Below are 12,438 nucleotides of genomic sequence, written 5' to 3' on the forward strand. Positions count from 1 at the left end.
AGAAACTAAAACAGCAGGAAAACATTCAGGAAAGAGTTTGAAACTTGATATTTCAGCTGATCATCTGCTAAATGAATTATCAGCTCAAAACTCTTTCCTCAGATTATAATCCAATTTTCTGCTATTCTAACAGTTATCCAGCTAAAGATAATAAATTGTTTCATTGAAACCTGCAGTTAAGAAAGAGCCTAAACATTTAAAATGGTTTTGTTCTATGCTATCAGTGAGATAACACTGGGTTCTCCTTTTAAGTTTAATAACCTTTTAATATATGAATCATTCATATAGTTACATAAGTGATAGATTATTATACAAAAATACAATTTGGTTCAGAGTCAAAAAACGGATTAAAGTCAGTGATTGTTAATCTGATCAACACTGATAATCTGCATTATTTAATAATCAGGAATCTGCTTTAGATTATGGTACCGAGCCCAGTGTCAGATGAGGGCCCATTGAAAGGATGAGAGGTACCAGTTTTTAACCTGAATCTCACAGATCAACCCAAAGTTCTTCATCTGAGGGTGGGATCTGACGTAGACAGCGGTGTAGAAAGGTGACTGAGCTGCAGACAGCAAAGGACGGAGTAACAGGAGCACAAAGAAAAACTCTGACGGACCTTCAGAGAGTCGACAGAACTATTGATCAAAACCACTTTCAAAGATTACAGCAGACAAACAGAAATCACGGCTGAATGTAGGACTTCTACGCAGGACTGCGTCTCCTGTCATCCGTACGTGTGTCTGTAGCTTATCGGCTGATGAATTTCTCTTCTGCTTGCTTAGCAAGAAACAAAGTTTCTTCATAGAAAGCTGCGTGGAGGTAACATTTATGCGTCAGGAACATACAGCTGAGCTTTGATGCTGCTGCACGTTATCGGCAGAGGAGAAGCTGACAGAGAGCAGGAGGAGGAGGAGAGCAGCAGAGAGTATTTGTCACGGTCAAATTAGAAGAAGCTTCTTTTTAAAAATGGCAAAACAATTTTAAATAAGTGCAAAATGAAGCCTGAAGCCAGCCGGGGATCCAATTACCGTACGGGGAGCTTGGAGTTTGATAGTGCTACTATTTTAAGGCTGTTTTCTAAGAAACAAACTCAATTCCAAAGTTTAGACTTTTTATGTAATTAAAAAATCCAACCAGCACTACATAAAAAAGATGCAAAAATGAAAAAAGATAAAAGCAGGTATTTGAAAGTTATAGAAAATGCATAAATTAGTTTTCCTTTTTATTTTTTTGTTGAGGAAGCAGGTTTCCAACCAGGTTTTGGACTTAAAAACAGCCCCGGTGTTTATCTGTAACAAGCAAAAAAAAAAAAGGCCTGATTAACAACATGCCCTGTTTCCTGGATTAGGAGGCACCAAAGGCAGATGAGGTATCAGTTGGTGCATGGAGATGAGGAACAAATGAGGAATTACTGAACTGCCCAGAGAAAACCCCGAACCAGCATGAGAACAACAGCAGAATCCAGCAAAGACTGAAGAAACCAGAGAGCTTAAATACTGCGGAGGTTTGATTAAAGAGAGGAGAGAAGAGCTGAGAAGCTCAGGAGAGATGTCTGATAAACCTAGAATGACTTCTACGTTCCCCAAAGTCAGTATTTATGGAGGGTGTAACAATAGTAAACCAGGGAAATAAGACTCAGCAGTAAGGTTGATAACTTAAATGCTCTTTCATTTACAAAGATAAAGCAACTTAAAAAAAAAACACAAGGAGAACCTGCAAGAAAAGAGGGAGTTAACTGCATACTAAAGAACCAGGTTTTAATGGACTCCAGTAAAGACAACCAAAACTAAATGACCAGGACCAGAACCTAAATGTCACTTACAGTCACTCACAGGAAGAATTTAGAAACCCTAAAGAAGAAGTGAATCATTACTGGAACCACCCAGCAGACCATCATACAGATCATGACAACTAAAGGTGTGAAGAAGGATCTCCAGGGATGACCGTCTGGCTTTAACTTTCCTCACATCTCAGTGTTCATGTGGCATTACCTCCTTAAAACTAAAAGTTTAGCATTGTGATAAAATAACGTTGGCTCAGTGGAAGTAGGGATGTATCGCAGTGTTTTCCAAATCAGGAACTACTCACAGCTCTTTAAGCGAGCTGCTAAAATGACAGCTAATTGCAGATTATTGATGCATTAATGGTTTAAAGCACCTGAAAGTCTCACTTCTGCAGGTTTAATAAATAACTTGCTTGTAGTGAATCTTCTTCTTTCTACTCTGGTGTCCAGCTGGGAATTCGTCATATCAGGATGTGGGTTTAGAAACCTCCTGAAAGATGACCAAATGTTCCCTGGGTAATAAAACTGATCTGGTTCACAACCAGGTAACCTGAAATAAACACATGACTTCAAAAGTTGTGCAGAGTCCAATTATTATATAAGTATATATTATAAAATGATCATAGATTATTAGAAATTACAATTTCCTTCAGTTTTCACACATCCAATGAGTTAATTTTCCATATATTTTTCTTTTTTTATATTGTTTAATCAGTTGACTGTAATGTTTCAGGGAAGAATCCAGACCTGGATGCAGGTTTCAATCAATCAATCAATCAATCAATCAATCAATCAATCAATCAATCAATCAATCAATCAATCAATCAATCAATCAATCAATCAATCAATCAATCAATCAATCAATCAATCAATCAATCAATCAATCAATCAATCAATCAATCAATCAATCAATCAATCACTTTATTTTGGTAAATTGTCCACATTAATCACAGGAAACAAGAAAGAACAACAGTAAACAAACCCAGCATTTAACAGGCTGAAGCAAAGCCTATTCTTGTCTACCCTGTTTCAAAGGGAACCGGACAGTTTATTCTAGGGAAATCAGAGACTAGTGTCTTCTGACCAGAACATCTGGATAAAAACTACTTGGTGAGTTGGGCTGCGGTTCTAATGTCAGGAACCTCCATGTCCCATAAATCCTATAATGATCAGATTCCAGGACGTCCTGCCTTGACCTGGACGGCATCGCTGGATGTTGGAAGCGTCTGATCTGATCTTTCTACAGCTTTAGCTTCTCTCCATTTTTGCCCTTAACTTTCAGTTTCTTTCTGTCTGTTTTTGAAATGATCCGGTTCTGGCCCAGTGCTCCAGTGTTTCTCTGTGTTCTTCATGCTGTCTCAGGTTACCGGACACCAGAACCACCGGGTCCAGGTTCTGTTCTAGATCCGGTTTTGCTGTTAGTTCTTCCTGTTACAACAGAAGCATTTCTCTCTACACCCACCATGTGCTTGCTCAGGATGAGTCGGACAGACCGGGAGTGGGGAAACGTTTGCAGCCACAGCAGATTTTTGGGTTAATCAGCTGAGCTTCAGAGTGGTTTCAGGTGATTGTGCTGCTGCGCTCCAACCAGCATGTGTCAAAGCGTGAGGGAGAAAAAAGCGGCGTGATGATTCTCTGGAGGAGGAGACCCAGCTTCACGGTGAAGGTCAGTAAGCTTTGGCCTGCAGACTAAAAAATGTTGAGTGTCTGAACCTGGGTGAGTAAACCCGGTCAGAGTCGTCTCCTCGGTTATTGATCGGTGGCCTCAGAGCGTTGCTGCTCCGCGCTCTGGACTCAACACAAGCTCCCATTACAGCTTTACCTCTAACTTTTTCCTTTTTCCTCCTGACCCTTTATCTCTGCAGCCCAGCATCTCAGTGTCTGTTTGACTCATGTTCCTGTTTCTGCACCACCACTCTTTGTCCATTATGTGGCTTTTCCTTCAGGTTTCTGTGGCTCTGTTAGACATTTGTTTGGACCAAAATCTTTGAATAACCAATGACTTTATTTTTGATAAACGTTTTATTGAACTGCCAGCTGTTTGTAATATAATTTCCCGCTGCTTAATATCTCAACTGAGGCCTTGATGTGTGTAGTCTGAGCATGCTCAGTGCATGCGTTGGATTTCTACAGGTTCTCTGGCTTCCCCCACAATCTAAAGACATGCATATCTTGGCTTAACTCCCCAAACTAAATTCACCTCAGGTCAGAGTGCCACACATGTTGTACAATAATAATCATCTTTATTAGTCCTTGAAGGTAGAAGGGTTTCCTTCTTCTCATCCTCGGCTTACTGATCCAGTTTTTCATTCATTTTTTGTTCATATGAGAAAATTTCATTTGAACACTTCAGTGGATTGAAAACAGCACATCAGCAGCATGTCTACTCTGGGATTTTATTCCCTATTAACATTTCTTTATGCCCCGATGATCTGCGGTCTGCTTCTCTGCAGCCATGCAGATTTAAGGCTTTTATTGATTTTCATGAAATGCACCCTAAAAATGAAAGTTAGTCAATGACAGCAAGCTGTGGGTCTCTGACATGATGTGGTGAAATAGTCCACGTTGGTAAAATACTGTCAAAAAGTTCATTTCACCTCACTTTGAGTAATGCTGACCAAAACGTTTTAGCGCCATAAATATTTATCATGAAATTTTAGGTTAGATGTGTTCAACAACGTCCTGTGTATGTTGATTAAAGCTGCAAAGGTAACAAAGGTAAAAAGTTTACGTTAAATCATGCTAACAGTTACCAAGTGTGGTAGCTGTGGCTCACCAGCATGAACAGTGACACTCCGCTCCAGCAGGGGGCGATATGTCAACTGAAGAATGATAATGTTAAAGATCCTGATAAGACAAATAGAAAGAAACCGAAGAAAGAATCTAAAACAAGCCAAATTTGTCTGGAAAAGTTTGATGAGACTTGCAAAGCTGCATCTGAATGAAGGACAGCGTCCTCTGGACAGATCGGACCTGAGGAGATGTTTGACCATAATTCACAGAAGCATCTTTGGAGACAAGCACAGACACCACATACTGTCAGGCACGGTGGTGGAGGTATGATGGTGAGGGTGTGTTCTGCAGCCACAGGATCTGAGCACCCTGCAGTCGGACCATGACCTCCACTGTCACCAGGAGCTTCTGAGTCCAACCTGGATCACCAACAGAACCGTGATCCCAAAGCCAGCAGCTAATCTAGAACAGAGCAAAGATGTTTTATTGGTCTAGTCAAAGCCTCGGCTTCAAGCTGACAGGAATGCTTTGGTGGGACCTTCAGAGAAATGAACTGAAACAACCTTGGAAGGAAGAGAGGAGCATCTTTCCTCCAGCAGAGCCTGATGGGGTTAGAAAACCCAGGAGGAGCGTTGCTGCTGCTGCAGGAGGTTCTGTAAGCTGTCGGATCGTGAAGTGGACCTTCTGTGGACCAAACCGCCTTTAGTTTGGTCGTTGTGAGGGAAATAATGACCCAGTGTGACACTATGCCTTTCTTCTCACACGTAAAACACAAGACCTGAAAGATGGCCGTGTTCACCTGGATGGACCAGAACCTCGGTGTGGGCTTTATCTGTCAGTAATGGAACCCAGACTAATCATTTGGCCCGTTACGGTTAAACATTCAACCAAGGATCAAATATGGAGCTTTTCCAGCTCCAACCTTCTGCCCATAAACACAAATAATTTAACCGGTACAGGACCAGATGAAAACCCAACACTGAGCCTCTTTCTGTGTGCATCTTTGACCCAGATGACCCAAATAAATCAGTTCTTATCTTTAATGTCAGCCTGATGGTCTGGATGTTAATGATTTACCTGCCGTGTTGTCTCCACACCTGTGGGAATGAGAAACGTTAAGTTGATCTGTTGATAAATGATGAAAACAAACCTTTATGCCTTTCTGGCCTCCTGATTCCAGCCCCTCTTTCCTCCCTGCAGCGTCCAGCGTTACCAGACGGATTGTATTTATCTGGCAACACATCCTGAATGAGACGCTGTAACAAAGCTTTATCCTGTGTCCCTGCAGCAGGAACATCTCCTCTGGGTGATTTCTGAATCTGCCTCTGACTGCTGCCTTCTCCTAATCGTGCAATGACGAATGCTCCTGGTGTCTGCAGCGAGAGCAGAACCGGAGGAGGAGAGGATCCATGAAGGAGTGGACTGGACAGGTAAGAGAGATGTCTGAGCAGGAAGGAGGCCGGTGGCGTGGCAGGAGCAGAAGAGAAATGATGGTGGTAAAGTGCGGCTGATTTTTCGCCTGGAGAAGCACACCAGTGCAAACACCTGCAGATTTTTATTTTCCATGCATTTGTTATCAGGCCTGCGTTTTATACCCGGCTGCCGTAATGGCGCGGTAAATCACAGCTGACAAGCCAGGAACAGTGGCGGGCCCACCTCTCTTTATAAGCAGAGACGAATGATGGCGGCACGAGGAGCTGACTTATTAAAAGCTGAGGCATCAGGCGTGCAGCAGAGATGCAGGAATAAAGCTTTTATAAATGCCTGAAAAACGCCGTGCTCAGTGTGGAGTCCATTAGATTTAACTCCGTCTGACGCCTGAAGCCAGAGCAGGACAGACGTCCGACACGAGTCTGAGGGAAACTTCACGTCTCTGGATCCGCCTCGCCATCTTATCCAGTCCAGGTCAAGTCCGAGTGGGCTCAGGAAATGCAGTGAAGCATGATGGGTGAAATGCAAAGGAGCCACAAGGTGAAACGACAACAGAATATGAATTATTCCAGAATAAATCTGTAAATCTGCTTCTGGTACCTCAAGCTGACCCACACAGGTGGCAACGCCTTGAAGGCAACAGGGATTCTCACCAGACCCCATCCAGCTCCTCCAGGCCCAGCAGCTCTGGACTCGCCTCCCAGAGAGATGTTCCACAGACTTCCTCCTGATCTGCTGGCTGAAGAGGAGCAACAGCGCTTCACGGTTCAGTGAGCTGTAGGCTTGGCAAATCTTCTGAGCATGACATTTTTTAGAGTTCCTAAATGACTTCTGACTGAGAAGAAGTTACTAGAGGTGAACAAAAAGCAGTTACAAAATGCCAAGATGGCAGCTGGAGTCGGGTCCAGGTTTGCTTCCACCTGTAAAGGTAGAAGGGTTTCCTTCTTCTAATCCTCAGCTTACTGATCCAGTTTTTCATTAATTTTTTGTTCATATGAGAAAATTTCATTTGAACACTTCAGTGGATTGAAAACAGCACATCAGCAGTGTGTCTACTCTGGGATTTTATTCCCTATTAACATTTCTTTATGCCCCGATGATCTGCGGTCTGCTTCTCTGCAGCCATGCAGATTTAAGGCTTTTATTGATTTTCATGAAATGCACCCTAAAAATGAAAGTTAGTCAATGACAGCAAGCTGTGGGTCTCTGACATGATGTGGTGAATTAGTTCATGTTGGTAAAATACTGTCAAAAAGTTCATTTCACCTCACTTTGAGTAATGCTGACCAAAACGTTTTAACGCCATAAATATTTATCATGAACGTTTAGGTTAAATGTGTTCAACAACGTCCTGTGTATGTTGATTAAAGCTGCAAAGATAACGAAGGTCAAATGTTTAAGTTAAATCATGCTAACAGTTACCAGGTGTGGCGGCTGTGGCTCACCAGCATGAACAGTGACACTCCGCTCCAGCAGGGGGCGCCAGCTCAGTTGGTAGTTACAAAATGCCAAGATGGCAGCTGGAGTCAGAGGCTGAGAGAAGAATTGAGGGAATGAATGTTTGTGATATTCTGATTCAACTCTGCTTCCTCTGTTCCTGGTTTTCCATCAAAAGGCAGATGAATGCCCCCCCCCCCCCCCCTCGCCTCAGATGTAAATGTGGACAAATCTAAAGGTCACTGATTGCATCAGAGTCTGCAGGGATCTGGACGCCTGTCTGTTTGTGTCGGCTTGTTCTGGCCTCCCATCTCTGGCTCATTTCAGCGTCTCCGTAACGATCTGCCCTCAGCAGAAGCCACAGGAAGGTGCGCTCTCATCCAGCTTCACTCAGCGTCCTGCCATGACGTTTGAAAAATGTAAATTAATTCCAGAGGACTCAATTTGGTTGGCTTGTCTCTGCTGGTCGCCCCGGGCGCAGTGGAGCTGCAGTGTTGGAAAAGTTTGGAAACTGTCATCCTGATCCAGATTTGAAGTCTTTATCCGTCCCTGCAGTGTGAGGTTTCCACTAAGTTTCAGCAACTTTAATAATTACTGTATGTGCATATGACGACATAATGACCAAAAAGTACAGCTTTCTGGGTCTATTCTGGGTTAAAACGGGTTTTAGCCTGGGCTGAGAGGACCCATGGATGTGGAGTGTTAGGAGGGTTTGAGCTCGATAACCTGGGACAGCATAATGCCTGATCACCTCAGATCTAAAAACTCCAAAACTGCTCCTATCTGATGCGTTTAAAATGTGAAAAGTAGTTTTTATTCCAACTCCCTGCAGATAGGTTGGTCTATACTTTTCTCTTGCAGCTGAAACATGATGTGATTGATCCTGACGCCCAGAATAAAAGACCCAGTGAATAAACTGTAGGTAAAAGTCAGGAACTGGGTCGTCGCCCTCCAATGTAAAAAAATAAAAGCTGATCTGCTCCATGAAAGCCACGTTTCATTGAAGGTTTCCAGCCTTTGTCTCGTCTTGCTGCGTGCTCCCACTAAGATGTCACACATTTAAGATCTCACACATCCTCAGACTGGCTTGTAAGGAGCAGATTTAGGGCTGGAACAGATGCGGGCGGAGATCCGCCGCCTCGGCTGTATTTTCAACATGTCGGTCTGTCTGTGCAGAAATGGCCTGAAGGCAGAGAGACATTTTGAGGTGAGATACATCAGTTTTGACTGTCAGTCTTGACATGCGCTGCTAAACTCACAGCTGACACTCTGTCTCAGTGTTTCTCTGTCTCTCCTCTTTTCTCGGCTCCTCTTGGTTCCCCGGAGAGTCGCCTTTCATTTCCGGTTGTTCCCTCATATCTCTCACCTTTTATCTCCCCTCACTTCGTCCCTTTTGCCTCCCGCGTCTCTCCGCGTCCTCTCCTGCTTTGCCGTCCTCCCGTCTGGCTCTGAGTGGCGTCTTGGTGTGAAGAGATGTTCCTCAGTGAGCTCTGCTGTCAAACCTGACACGCTGACGGTCCCTTCCCAGAACCCCATAGGAGGAGGAGATGTAAGAGGACGGCTGAATGAGGAAGTTAACGCATACGTGAAGAGATGTGCACCGCCTCAGTGAAGGCAAGGCCTGCTGGCTGCACCTCTGTAGATCAGGACAAATCAGCTCATAAATCAGGAACTGCACAATTATCTTTGCATCACATGTCAACCTGCATGGACAGATTTCAGGTTGTCTTCAGATTCTTCTTCTGCTGTGAAAAACAGGATGTAGTTGGATTTGTAATTGTTTTTTCTTAAACTTCAAACTTTGCAAAGACTTTTTCATCTGAAGGGCCAAATTGTCGATTAGAAGATATTATTGCAGGAAACAAAGTGTAGAATATTACCAAATGTCCTGCTCCCAACATGACCCAGGTAAAGCTTTTTAAACAGAAATTATACCAAGTAACAAGGAGCAGTATGGAGTCTAGTTATGAAAGGAATCATCAATCCAACAAAGGTTAAAAATAAAACAGCTGGACTTCTCTTCTGAAGCTGAAGATGTTTCTCTTCCATCCAGGAAGCTTCTCAGTCCAAAATGTCTGCAGTAGTGAGAAGTTCCAGCTTTATAGACCTGCAGGCCTCCTTAGAGCTTAGACTCACCTGTAGACTCACCTGGAGAAATCATACGCTGCGTCTCGGTGTATGAATGTGTGTGTTAGTGAGAGCGATTGGGTGAATGTGGCTCTAGCGTTTTAGGCTTTCAGCATGACTGGAAGAGCGCTATATAAGTTCAGTCCAGTTAGATTTACCTGTAAATTCACCTGGAACTGGTTACCCAACCATGGAGAGTCGTTAGGCTCCTCAGAAGATTCCTCACTGACTGAACCTCAGATACCACTCCACTCATGTTAGGGTTGTAGGTTCTGTCCTCAGGATGGACCAGCCTCTGTCTGACGGTCCTGTTGGGCTTTGAACTGTACTGGGATCTGGTCTTTAGAGAAAATCCTCCTAAGTTTTCCAGACTCCAGCAACATCTGGGATGGGACCGCTGCCCGTGTGGTAATGTCACAGATTCCTCCTCCTCCTCTTGGTGTTTTCAGCTGCAGCCTCCCTGAACATGTCCAGGCGGTGCACGCTGAGCAGTCCTGTGATGCTGGCACAGATCCTGCAGGACAGACCCTCTCCTCTGATAGCAGGGCCTGCATCACAGACACTGATGCTCTGAATGCCTGTGTGGGCTCTGTCTAGTTGTTGGAGCCTCTGGTTGCAAAGTTCTCCTGCTGGTGGAAATGTGGGAGAGCCGTCTGCATGTTGGCCTGATTAAGATCCCCAGCAGCAACAATGAGAACAGCCTCTGGATCTGTGGTTTGCAAGTCATCTGAAGCTTTATTGTTAGAAAATGTTTCACTTAGGAATTAACATGTCCCTTTGGATGTTTTCCTGTATTTCTCATTAGCATTTATTAACGCGTTGTTCAGGGCTGTTTATCTAAATAAATCTAACTAAATGCTGTCAGTGAGGCTCTGATTTAAAACTGTGGTTGGGGAACCGGTCTGGATTCAGACCCTGCAGAAAAAGACCTTGGAGTCCAGCTCTGAAAGTCACCTGTGCTGCTGTGTGTGAGACCTGCGTGTCTTTCACACTCTTCCAGCTCTGTTTGCTGCTGCTGAAGCATTGGAAGCTGGTGATTACCGGCCTCATTTTCTCTGCAGTGTATAAACCGCTTTTACTGCTGAGGCGCTGGGACATTTGGTGTTATTAACTTTTTTAACCCCTTTAAAATGAGCCAAGATGGGGGAGAACATATTTTTACTGCTGAGACATTCAGGCAGCGGCTGCAGGGGGCTCAGGATGGGCTGCCAGCTGTGATTGGGCCACCTGGAGTATTTTTAGCCCAGTATCTCTTTTTATGTCCATATCTGGAGATTCTTGGAACGCTAAGGTCAGAGCTGAGGCTGGAAATGAATTATAGCTTATTTTCAGGCAGGAGTTTCTGTTCTGCATGACCTGTGGGGATCTGTTAAACTCAACAAATTACTGAAATATGACTGATTCTTCAAAGATGTTCAGCTAATAATCTCCTCTTCAAACGTCTGTTCAAAGATCAAATACATATTAGCTGCTCCGTTGTGGGGATCAGACATTTTTTTATGAATCAGTGGAGCATTTGTCTATCCATCTCTGAAAATGATGTTATGGGTGAAGAACTGGAATGACAAAGGCAATAAATAATGAAACTGCTTACAGAATATTCACTAAATACTTTATGAAAAAGAGGAGAAACTAGTCACATTGTTCAGGTTCTGGCAAGACCTCTAACCCACATACAAGACAAAGCTCAGGAGTGTTTAAGGCGTTTATAGATCCAGATGGTGAATAGTATAGCGGTCTTAGTCCGGGAAGCTTCTCTGGGTTCTGGGAGAACAGGAACGACTTGGAGAAGAGAGTCGGTGGTGATTGGTTGAAATAATGAAGAAATAACAGAAGTAAGCTTAGAGTAGTTGAGGATGTGAAAGCCGGGGAGAACCAGCAGGATCACATGGCGTTGGCTTGTGTGCTGGCTGAGTGGGGCGATGGAGGAGAGACGGGGGAGCCACCAGCCACGAAGGTTCTGACCTGGAAGTCCTATTTGGTCTAAGTCATGGAACAAGAGCTTCAGGAGGATAATAATCTTTTTCCTGGATGCTCCTAAACAGGAGCATCCAGGAAAAAATAAAACAGGAAGGCATGGAGTTAGAGATGTGGGGGAAATTCACAGGAGGCTAGAACCTAAAGGTGCAGCCAGCAGCACCTCTAGGTTCTAGCAAGGTCCTGTCCTCCAGCCTCCTGGACAGGACCGTGTTGAACACCTGTAGACGGGCAGCCTGCTCCTCTGAAACACCTGCTGATGATGGGCTGCAGCTCGTCTGCCTCCTCCTGTGGCCAGATGCAGCTCAACAAGAATAAAAACACCACAACAGCCCAAAACCACCACACCTTTCCATGCGCTCTGATCTTCTGCTGTTTCCATTAGATCCTAGTCAGGTTACAGACTGGCTCAATCTACAGGTTTTACTTTCTTTGCAAAGTCAACGCAGACGACTGTCCTCTGTAGCTACTCCTTCTTTCAGGAGGAGTCAAAGACCTGATGCAACCTGCTGGGTTTCCCTAGATAGGAAAGTTTTTAACCAATCAGTGTGGAGGATTTGATTGAACTGACTTTTTAAAGTGTCTTAAGATGACGTGTTGTGAATTGGAGCTATAGAAATAAAACTGAATAGACTGAATTCTCTGAGTTCTGAATTCTCTCCCAGTTGTTGTGGACACTTGGTGACCCCAATGTGCCACTCTTTGCTGTACTAGTATAAAGTGAAGTCTGGAGGTGTTTTTACCTCCCGTTCTGTCCTTGATGTGATTGGAGGAAGATAAACTTGAGTCCTCATTCAGCCTTGTTTGTCACAGTTCCAGATAACTGTAGATGTGAGATTAGATAAGACTTTATTCATCGCCCGAAGGAAAACTAAAGTGTCAGAAAGACCCAAAAGTTCACATCAAAGAAGAGAATTTAAAGGGTATCATTAATAAAAACAAGTAGT

This window comes from Fundulus heteroclitus, chromosome 20 (genome assembly GCF_011125445.2).
Source record: "Fundulus heteroclitus isolate FHET01 chromosome 20, MU-UCD_Fhet_4.1, whole genome shotgun sequence".
Classification (NCBI taxonomy): domain Eukaryota; kingdom Metazoa; phylum Chordata; class Actinopteri; order Cyprinodontiformes; family Fundulidae; genus Fundulus; species Fundulus heteroclitus.